Source organism: Pipistrellus kuhlii, unplaced genomic scaffold (assembly GCF_014108245.1).
Source record: "Pipistrellus kuhlii isolate mPipKuh1 unplaced genomic scaffold, mPipKuh1.p scaffold_m20_p_7, whole genome shotgun sequence".
Lineage (NCBI taxonomy): Eukaryota > Metazoa > Chordata > Mammalia > Chiroptera > Vespertilionidae > Pipistrellus > Pipistrellus kuhlii.
This window is the reverse complement of record NW_023425573.1, coordinates 54,777,705-54,789,719: the sequence shown is the minus strand read 5'-3', so window position 1 is coordinate 54,789,719 and position 12,015 is coordinate 54,777,705. Positions and strand designations below refer to the sequence as shown.

At 38.6% G+C, this 12,015-nt stretch overlaps 1 long non-coding RNA gene across 1 annotated transcript; it reads left to right on the top strand.

Moving 5' to 3' along the window:
• The first annotated feature begins 231 nt into the window (after window positions 1-231).
• LOC118709829 lies at window positions 232-10,578 on the top strand. Its single transcript, XR_004985153.1, has 3 exons — window positions 232-242; window positions 8,358-8,360; window positions 10,498-10,578. It is a non-coding gene; the product is annotated as an uncharacterized LOC118709829 (long non-coding RNA).
• The last annotated feature ends 1,437 nt before the right edge of the window (window positions 10,579-12,015 follow it).

The following is a 12,015-nucleotide window of genomic DNA, read 5'->3' as shown; positions in this document are numbered from 1 at the left end:
GAAACCACTGAACTGCTGAGGGAGAGATGCTGGAAGAGAAGTGTGTGCCCTCACTTCCTCTCAGACCTTCATCCCTTCATCTGTGAATGTTTGCAGATCTCAGCTCAGCTGATTAGAGATCTGTGACTGCTCATTTCACCTCTGAAAGAAGCTGGTCAGGTGACACAGAGCGAATGATTCACTTACCAATTTTGAAAGAGAAGATACATATGATAAAAGTTACACCTGTCACTTTTATTTAAGTATTTATTGAATGGTTTATCAGATCCAGAAGCTTTGCAAAGCACTGGGAATATATAAGGTGCAAGCAGACACAATTGCAGGTCTAAATTAGCTTAGAAAGTTGTGAAAAACAATGATTTCATAATCATACCAATAACTATATAACTAAAACAGTAGGGAATTGTGTAAAAGAAAAAAATAGGTTTTATAAGAAAGTAAGAGAAATTAAGTCTATGCAAGCAAAGAACATTTCCCTGAAGGTTTGACATTGAAATTGAAATGTGAAAACCAGCAAATTGGAACAAGGGCACTTTAGAGAGCATGTGCAAAGTCCCAGAAGCAAATAAAAACAGATTAAAGAGTTGGATGAAGGTCGTATGCTGAGAGCATGGTGACCAAGGGAGCAGGCAATACCTGGTGAGGCTTCAGAGGTAGGACCAGGCCAGCTAACATGGAGACTGGGGATATGTTAAGAAGTTTGTGTGATTTAAAAGTTTGATGAGAAGCCACTGAAAAGTTCCTAGAAGCTGGATAATATGACCTTATTTCTGTTTGTAAACAATCACTATAACTGTTAGGTATAGAGAAGGATGAAAAGAAGATAAGTTAGGAAGCTATTGCAATAGAAATATTGTAATGATAAAACAAGACACACACACACACACACACACACACACACACACACACACACACACATACTCAGTGTCTACCAGGGATGTGATAGATACCAGTAGGTTCTTTTTTCCCTTCCCACATGACTTAATCTCATTTTGCTAACTTTTGTAATCTGATATTTCAAATACCTTGAAACATAAATAGCCATCTTATTCTTTATCTGAAGCTAATTTCTTACTAATGTTCATACTCCACCCAATCTGCTTTCATAACCATTCCAGGCTCAGTTCTTTAGAAAACACTGACTTTTTAATCCAATTTTTATAGGAAGCATTCTTACATATGTGATTTATGCAGAGACATTTTGGTTGTTTGGAATGACATTCATTTGGCAGGATCTTTGGTTGCTATAAAGCAATTCAAGACTTACATATTTGGAGGATCCATAGTTCTTTACACCACACATTTTCTTAAGAGGTTCTCTGGTAACTTTGATTCCAGATCATTGACAAGGATGACAGAAAGTGTTGCTGTTGAAACTCATTTGCACATAAGATGAAAGAAACCAACAGGGCAGATGTTCCTGGAAAAATAAAATACAATTTAAGAAAATAACTTTCTTTCACCTTTGAAAATAACATAGAGGAAATTTGGATTCTGATTTTAAGGGGTTGGATTTGTAAAGAGTGGTTATTGTGAAGCATCCCATTCCCACACCATTCTTTAGGGTTGAATTGATGGGTGCTGCAAGATCTACAGCATTTGTTCTGCTTCTACATCCATCCTTTTCTGCACTGGGTCTGCTTAATGGACCACGACAGCTTTGGGGCCCCCCAAACACTAGCTATTAATTGGGTCCTTGGTACTGAGCACAGAGACGGAAAAAAACTTAGCTAAAGATTGTATTTATTAACTTCAGACATCTCATGGAAGATATTTGGTTGACATGCAATGAAAATAGAAATGTAGATGTTTCTAGCCGAAACTGGTTTGGCTCAGTGGTAGAGCGTGGATCTGCGGACTGAAAGGTCCCAGGTTCGATTCCGGTCAAGGGCATGTACATTGGTTGTGGGCACATCCCCGGTAGGGGGTGTGCAAGAAGCAGCTGGTTGATGTTTCTCTCTCATCGATGTTTCTAGCTCTCTATCCCTCTCTCCTCCTCTCTGTAAAAAATCAATAAAACATATATTTTAAAAATGTAGATGTTTCTGGAAATACTTATTACTTACAGAGCTCACTCAAATGGGCATTAAAACATTTCAATGTGGATGCTCTTCCCACCCTGTCCTGCCACCAATTTAGATTTTTTTAAAAATACAGACCATTCAGGTACCCCTTCTACCTAGGAAAAAACAATCTTTCCTTAATTTCTTTTTCTGACCCAAGACAAAGTACATTGTGTGTTTGTCTGCTCTTTTGCTTTCAAAGTGATTGTCTCTTAAAGAAAGTCTTCCCTTTCCCAGAAGAAAGTCTATTTACATAGTACCTGCCTTATTGTTGAATTCAAGTCAACAATCTTTTATCCAGAGTTCCAAAATTAAAAACTATATAACTACATATATTTCTGTAAGTTTGTTTTTAAAGCTCACTGGGTGGCAAAATCTGATGTGAATCTATTAGTAAAAGAGAATATTTATTTCACTGCAGAGATATTAACCTAATTGTTATGTGGTGCTATTTAATGTCTACATATACAATATTCAGAATACACATTGCATTTCCCTTATAAAACCAAACCTATTTTAATTTTCACCCAAGAGTTTTGGATAGGGTAATACAGATTTATAACACAGAGAGCAAAAAAATTCAGCTCCCTGAATCTGATCACCTCCCAGATTCATGGTGGAGTAATCCTCATCGACACAGCCCGAGCATTGCCTGTGGATCACTTCCTTTCTTTTTGGCCAGTCTGAACTTCTCTGGGTCACTAAAGACAACAGCCAAAGAATCACTGTATTCTAGAATGGGAGTGCTAATCTAAAATTTAGATTCTAAAATATTATGTTAACTAGCTGTAATGTCTAGTAACAAAGACAATTCAAAAGAAATTTAATTTGTTCATGAATATTTATTACACATGGTTGTATGTGCTTCGATTCCAGGTGACTTTATGAAGCGTGATGACTATAGCCCTGCTCAGCTTGTGTAGACTAATGCCAATGGCTTCTTTTATGAAGTCCACCCATCTCATGTTTGGTCTTCCTCTTTTCCTGCTACCTTCTATTTTTCCAAAGAACCCTGCCTTCTCATGATGTTCCCTAAGTAGAACAACTTGTTTTGTCATTTTTGCCTCCAGTAATGTTTAAAGCTTAAATTTGCACTGGAACCCACTGGTGCATCTTTCTGATGGTCCAGGGTATGTACAGAGGTCTCCTGACACATATTTTAAATGAAACTTTTTTTTTTTTTTATTAAGCCCCTTTACTGTCCAATTTTCATTTCCATACCTTAAAATTGGGAATCTGAAGATGTGGACAATATGTACCTTGGTCTCTAATGACATCTTTGCTCTTGGTGATCTTATTCTTTCATTGTTGCCTTTCTGAGTTTCAGCCTTCTCTTTAATACCTATTATAGAATATTAACATTCTATCTAATAAAAGAGTAATATGCAAATTGAGTAATATGCTACACCCACAGAGCATGCCCACCAGCCACTCAGGAGCCCATATGCAAATTAACCCCAACCAAGATGGCTGCAGCCATGGAGTGAGCGGGAGGCTTGAGTTTCCCAGGCAATGGAGAAAGCCAAGGTTTTCACACATCTTTGCCGGCCCAGGCCTCCACTCAAGGCTACAAAGTTTCAATTACAGAAGATAAATAAATCCCAGAAACCAGGACCTCCTCTTGGGTTGATGGGGGGCATGGCCAGCCTACAAACCACCACAGGCCCCTCGCTCAGGCTGTGTCATGCCCCAAAGAAACCTCACCCCGATCCAAGACACCCTTCAGGGCAAATCAGCTGGCCCCACCCATGCACTAGGCCTCTATCCTATGTAATAAAAGAGTAATATGCAAATTGACCATCACTCCAACACACAAGATGGCTGTCCCATGTGGTGAAAAATGGCTGCCCCCATGTGGATACAAGATGGCTGCCACAAGATGGCCAGCAGGAGTGAGCAGTTGGGAGGGACCAGGCCTGCAAGGGAGGACAGTTGGGGGCAATCAAGCCTGCAGTGGAAGGCAGTTAGGGGCGACCAGGCTGACAGAGGAGGGAAGTTGGAGTGACCAGGCCTGCAGGGGAGAGCAGTTGAGGGTGACCATACCTGTAGGGGAGGTCAATTAGGGGCAATTAGGCTGGCAGGGGAGTAATTAGGTATCAATCAGGGTGTCAGATAAGTGGTTAGGGGGTGATCAGGCTGGCAGGCAGAAGTGGTTAGGTGCAATAATGAATGCAGGCAGGCAAGCACTTGGGAGCCACCAGTCCTGGATTGTGAGAGGGATGTTCGACTGCCCATTTAGGCCTGATCCTACCTGCATTGGGCCTAAATGGGCAGTCCAACAATCCTCAAGGGGTCCCAGATTGAAGAGGGTGCAGGCTGGGCTGAGGGACACCCTCCCCCATGCACAAATTTCATGTACCAAGCCTCTAGTACTATAATAAAAAATAAAACAAAGCTATGAGTCAGAAGATGGGTTCTCACTGGTTTAGCCATCTAATTGCTGTATAAAATTGAGCAGTCTCTTAACTTTTTTGAGTCGTTTGTTGAAATCAAGTCAACAATCTTGACATTCATTGCAGAATTCATTCACATCCATTTAATGTCCATTTTACAGAAGATAAAACTAATGTTTTCTTTTTCTCTCTCATTACTTGCAAAAATTAAATTCAAAAGTATACTAACAAAAGCATACTTATACTAACAAAAGCATATGTCTGTGCTAAATATCTTGTAAGTATCATGCAAAGAATTAATATGTACATAGCATTTAGTAATCATATTAAAATAACCATGACACATGATTTATCCTCAAAGAGCAAATAGTAGAGGAATAGTATATGAACATACAGGACTATGCTGGGTTTTAATTTTTTAATCACTGATAAGTAGAGCTAAAAAAAATTGGTAGAGAAGCTTGTCTCAGTTCTTACGAGAAAACTATGGAAGGGGGAAGGGCGAGAGAAGCATTTGGAAGGAATTTCATCAAAAACAGCTGCCTTGCTAACTCCCTGTTTCAAATTGCCTGTTAACTGATCTGACTTAAAAACTTTTTTTTTTAAATCAAGAAACAAAATCTGTCGGGTTTACTGGTGCAATTCATTTGCACATTCCACACCGCTACATATGGCAGGACTGAAATGATCAAATTTCCTTCAGCTTTATCATAAATCACACAGATTCCAATGTGTCCTTCACAGCTTTAAGTTTTCAAAACCATCATGACTAATGAAATATTTATACTAAGACCAAGAGCCACTCACAGGGAGTCACGTTCCTCAGAAGAGAGACTTTGACAAAGAACCCATCAAGAAAGCAGCTGGAGGCCCCCCAACTCTGGCTCCACCACCATCCTCCACTGTTGGCCTTTACATCTGCCACCTTCAGGTCACCAAATGGCATCCCTCATAAACTGGGAACACAGGCTTTTTGCTCAACTTGACAGCTTGCATTTGGAAACTAATCAAACTTTAAGGATTCCACTTAAGAGCATAAAAAGGCTTTCTCATGGTTTTATTACTTTGTAAAATGTATTAGGTTTCAAATCAAGTTAATTTTCAAGGAGAACCGAGTTATTTTTACTAGATGGTTTTAAAGTTTTCACTGACATATGAGGCCAAACAATCACAATGAGGAAGCTTTCTCTATAAATTGGATATTGGCCAAGTGTCTATTGACAGACTAGAATGCACCAATTTGCTGCAAAATCAGCAGTGATGCAAATGGCGCAAGGCCGGGGCTTACACAGAAATGTTGTCCTTACCTGTGGAAACTGATAACCTGATGTAGAAGAGCATTTTCAAGGATGGCAAGGGCAATTCTATGTTCCTCTGCAATGTGGCTGGGCCACTCATCACATTTAGAAGTTAATACATAACCTCTTTTGTCTGGTCTTTCTGCAGGACTAATTTTGATCAATAGAATAGGACAGTTCTGCATCTAGGTTCTTTTTTTTCCCCCTCACCCAAGGATATTTTCCCACTAATTTTTAGAGAGTGGAAGACACCAAGAAAGACAGAGAGAAATATCGAAGTGAGAGAAACATCCATTGGCTGCCTCCTACATGCATCCTGCCCAGGGCCCAGGTAGGGGAGGAGCCTGCAACCCAACCAAGGTACATGCTCTTGACTGGCATCAAACCTGGGACCCTTTGGTCCTCAGGCCAATACTCTGTCCACTGAGCTAAACTAGCTAGAGCTGCACCTATATCTTAAGAGGTGTTGCAAGTTTTACTTTCCTTCTCTTGAAACATTGATTGAGATCACCATGTAAGAAAATTGCCCTGCTTTCTCAAGGATTAGAGGCCACATGGAAGAGAGCCCAGTGCCCCAATTGACAGCCACCAGCATCAACTGCAAAACAAATGAGTAAAACCATTTTGTTCCTTTCAGTCCACATGATATCTGAGCTAAATTCAGCCATGCTTATAAGCCCACATAAAACCAGCAGATAACCCTCCCGTCAATTCATAAATTTATTATAAATAAAGCAATGTGGTTTTAATCCCCTAACTTTCGGGGGACTTTGTTAATCAGCAATAGATAACTGAAAAGCCTGCATTCTGGTTTTGTCCTTGCCAATGATCAGTTGTATTACGTGAATAAGATATCTGATCCTATAAGCTTTAGCTATCTCACAGCAAAGATGTGGAAATATGAACTATGCAAAAGCTAAAGCCTCTTCTTGCTCCAATGTTATGGGAACTTTCCCAAGACATGCTAGTGGAATCCCTGAGCTGGTAGGGGCTATAGACGTGTTTCAGTGAGAATGACCAGCAGGATAAATCTTAAACATAGATAAACAAAGTGGCTACCATTAAGGCAGAACCACATGCATCTCAAAAACATTCAAGACAACAAAATATTTGCGTGCCTTACAATATGTGAATTAAAAGTTCATGCTTTGGGGAATCTAAGGTGCTCAGATAGCCAAAGTATAAGAGAAATATAATGAATTTGAACAATCATTGTTTTGTTTTCCATCATTGTAGCTGAAGAGAGCATTTTGCCAATGAGTGTAGGTAATAATGGATATGTTACAAGTTGACTATTGCTAGGGGTCATAATCTGTTTGAGCCTCTGCATATAGTTTGCATAAGTCAACTGTCAAAAGCCAAAATGGGCCCATCTGTTTTTGTTAAAAACCTTACCCAGTTACTCATTTCAGCACTTTTATGAGACAACATTTTCTCTTGCAGATACTCTGCATAATTGGTGATTTCTGATTGCCTGGCTAAAATTCTTGCTTGATGTTGGTTATAATCATTGCCTGATGGGAACATTTCATTCTCCAGCATGTGTAGTCATAATTACTTTAGATTTCTATGTAAAGTTAACCAATCCTGAAGGAGACTCCCTGGATGTCATTTTGTCTGATCTCTGTTGAATAAAGTAATCATCTTCTGTTTACAAAACTAGCCTACAAAATTGGACATATTATGTGAAACACCATCTGCATCTTTGGCATATCTACACCTGGTTATTGATATGTGTTGAGTATCATTATCAGAGAAATGGAGATATCTCAATGAAAAAAATATGCAAGAGGCAATATATTTCATTCCTTTTAAATCAAATAAAAAGGCTAAGTTAAATAAGGACATGTTAGCAATGGCTGCCTTCCCTACTACTCTCCTCAGATTTTTTTGCCTGCTGTGACTGTTACCCAGTCCATGTTGACCCAAAATCTGTGACATTTTTTATAATAAGACAATTTTGATCCCAACATATAATCTCAAAGATATTTCTAGCTTCAAATAGCTGCTGCTATAGCAACTTCCAAAGAACCCACTTTTCAAAATATTTGGATATATTGAGAATTCTTTAAAAATTTACTAACTTTTTCAAAATTCTCTGACACAAACCAGGGCCTATTTTTATCTCACTATTAAAAAAACGTTTCTGCTCATTATAATTTTTACCAACTTATTTTAGAAGTTAAACTGTAGAGGATAGAAAATAAAACAAATATAGCAGCATTTTGAGAAGTAACACATGAAATGTTTGAAAACATTAACATTGACATTGAGATTCTGATGAAAGTAAGGCCAGTATTATTCTGGATTCTATATTGCAAAACATGTACAAAACAGTAAACTGGTAATATTTGTATTAAGATATTTTTAGGAAAAATCATCCACAAAGGTGCTTAAGCCCTGGCCCAGGGCATTTTCTAAAAAAACATCAATTTTGGAAGATGATAACAGATGACAGAAATTGCAAGGAAACTTTCTCCACATCTACCACACTGTCACATTTGAATGGCACTGAGCCACACCCATTGTTGGGATTGTCTATTATCTCTGGATGGGATTCTTCTCCCTCTTCTATTGGAAGGAAGCTGTGGAATTTAGGAGAGAAGGTAGTCTGTGTGATGTTGTCATTGCCCAATATGGCTGCATTTCACAAGATAACATTCACAAGATAAAAAGCCCAGAAGAAAAGATTCCAGAAAACTAAGTTATCTCTATAACTTTCTAAAGAAAAGTATTTTTATGAGAATATTCTGAATAATAGATAAAGTTTCCTGTACATAGGTGTGTTCATCAGCTTAACCATGGAGAAACTTTCTCCACCTGAGGAAAACATGGCAATCCTTTGAATGCTGTCTTGATGTTCTTCCTTTTAATTTTTCTAAACCTGAACCTGATAATAAGCCCAGAATACATATTATACTTTCCCTTGACATTAAAAATAGACTTTGTTTGAATCATGGATAAAGTCATTATAAAAAGACAGGAACTTTAAGAATTATTTCATAGACAGAATCTCATGGATTTTTCTTCCAAAGTATAGACAACTTCATTTGTTACCTGTGAATTGTTACTGTCCTAGAATTGAAACTGAATTGAAATACAACTGGAAAAGTCTTTGAAATGTTTCTGTGTTAACATTGTTTAACAAAACGTTTCCTTGGACAGTCTAGTCTCTCAGGGCACTTATGTTTCCATCCTGCTAACTGACAGCCAGTATCAACCTGAGGAAAAAAAGCAAAAAAACAAAATCCAAAAGGGAGTTCAACTTCAAAAAGCAGGTTCTAGTAAGAGCATCTTCACTCTTCATTCTATTAGTTTAGGTGAAACTCCTAGAATCAGCTTCATGGTGCCAAATAATTTAAATCTTAGGAGGGATTAAAGACATTATCTATGCCAATTCATTCACATCAGAGATAGAAAAATTGGGGCCTGCTTTTCTCATCCATAAAATAAAGAGGGAGAGGTACTCAAATTTACTGTATTGCATTATCTCTGTGTACAATAAAGCACTAAGAAACCGCTGGAAAGAGGTACCTCCCATTTTTATCCAAGCGGAGAGGGAAGGAAACTGAAAGAGCGAAGTACATGTTATATACTGGAAACTTCTTTTGTAACCCACTACTCATGTAGTCAATGCCCAGCAGGCTCTTCCTGCATTGTCATGAAAGATTAACTCATTAAAATGTAACCCCAGCTCCCTAGGAGCAGTAACCAGAAAAGGCTCCATTAGAATTGCATTCCTGCTTACAAATGTCTCATTCTACTTGAAAAATTAGCCAGTTGATGCTGGGTATGAGTTTACATCATGGTTGCATGATGGATTATAATAAGGGAACAAATTCTAGCTCTCAAATCTTTCGGCAAGACATGGAACTTATAGGACAACATAGTGCAGACAAATAGTTTATCTCTACCCTGTTCATTCTACCTTTCTGATCATAGAATTCCTGATTTTTAAACGGGCAGATAGCTTCTCAGAATATAGGCAATAATTTCCCATCTCCCTTGAAGCTAAGTATAGTCCTATGACCAACCTATAGCTAAACTTAGTGGGGTTTCTCAACATTGCCACTGTTGACAATGTGGGCCAGATAATTCTTTGTAGTAGGAGCTGCTTTGGGCATTTCACAATGTTTAATGGCACCTCCGCCCTATATTAGAAGTGACAACCACAAATGTCTTGAGACATTGGCAAATATTTCCCAAGGGGCAAAACTTCCCCCAGTTGAGAATCACTGAGCTAAAGGGATGCAAGTGGACCCATCTGGCTCCACTTCTAAAAAGTATCTTTCAATGGTTCATTCTTTGCTCCTTCTTCTTTCCTACTATGCTGGATGGTACTTGAGCAGCTATTTTAGACAAACATGAGAAATCACATTATTAAAGACAGAAGGCAACAGCATAGAAAGAGAGAGGGTCCCTATGATCAGAGGAGGCCCCCAATGGTCATGCATTTGCACATATGTGGACATTTTACATAAGAGTAACATAAATTGCCTAGCCAGTTTGACCAGTGTATAGAGCATCATCATGCAGACTAAACGGTCCCAAGTTTGATTCTGGTTAAGGGCACATGCCTAGATTACAGGCTCAATCCCCAGTAGGGGGCATGCAGGAGGCAGCTGATCAATGATTCTCTCTCATCATTGATGCTTTCTTTCTCTCTTTCTATCTATCTTTTACATCACTCTTCCTTCCTTTCTGAAATATATATATTTTTTTCCCACCTATATTTCCTTTTAGATACACAAAGCAGGTTCCCAGATTCTCTTCTCTGTCCAACCCTAGAGGGGGACTAATCCTCAATCCTGGGCGGGGTCTGGAGTGGACATACCTCCATGTGTCAAGGCATTGCTGGTGCTGCCCCATCCCTGTCCGTTAGCACAGGGGGTGGAGTGTAGAGGATTGGGTGTGGAAGGCTATGAAGTTTCTCAGTTCAGAGCCGGAGCTGTGAGGGGAGAGGCATCCTCGGGCTTGGGAGGGAGGCAGGCCATTGGTGTTGCCACACTGCTCTTGGGCTAGCTGGCCCTCCTCTTTCTGGTCCAAATTAATATTCTCAAGATCATATATATATATATATATATATATATATATATATAAAAGAAATAAGAGCAACATAAACTTGTATGTCCTGTACTTCATTGCTATGCTTGGTTTTCTAATGGAGGCACAATTTACCCCATCTTATCTTAATTTTTTCCCTTTATAGAGTAATCTAAAGCAGGAAATATTTATGTTCTCAATTCAAAAGCAATTGGAATTTAAATGTAAAGCTGCCTCTACACCTTCATAGAATTTTCAAATTCGTTGATGTGCACAGATGTAGATCAATGATTCTCAAGTTTGGCTATATATTAGAATCACCTGGAGAACTTTGAGAATTCTGAATGGCCAGACTGCACCCACAAACAACTTCCAGCAGAACTCAGGGAGCAGGACCCAGGCATCAGTATTTTGCAAAAGTTCTTCAGGTAATTCCAATGTGTAGCATAGTTTGAGAACCACTCGTACAAAGCATTTTTCTTCAAGTATGTTTGTAGTCAATTAACTTTGGTTGCTCTTATTTGCCTTGGGAAGGTAAGGCATGTGTTTGCTCTGCACTAGAGACATACTACTGCAAAATATTATGTTTCTATTTCTGGATATACTCACATTTGGGGTGCAAATGGCAAGAATGAGTCAGATGCAATTTTGTACCAGTCAGCAAAATCTGACTTGGGAAATGTTTTGATAGCTCATATTACTGAGAGTAATTGAGCTCATTAAAAGTAAACTCCTCACTGTTTCCTCAACGCACATGCACATGTGTGTACGTGCACACACACATACACACACACACATTTAATGTAAATCAGTAAAGCCAGATGACTTGGGAGAAGCTAATTTTTCTCTGATGGTTAAAAACAACATTCAAGAATTATGAAGATAGAGGTAAGCCCTGTATAGGTTGATAGATTTGTGTGAGGCTGCTATTGGATTAAGTGTATTTTTAAACCAAAGTAGATTATTTTTAATGTTTATCCCAGAACCATAAGCAAAACAACTCAAAATTGGAGTCCGGCATTATAATTTAATCTAGACTAAGAAGAGTCTTTATCAACATCAGTAGCCCCATGTATCCCAACGAAGAGCACCTCAATCAGGAAGGCAAAGGACAATTTGCACCATTATTTATTTATTTATTTATTTATTTTATTTATTTTTTTTTTTGTCTGCTATCTTCAATGAATAAGCTCTAATTTTTTCAGTGTTTACAGATAC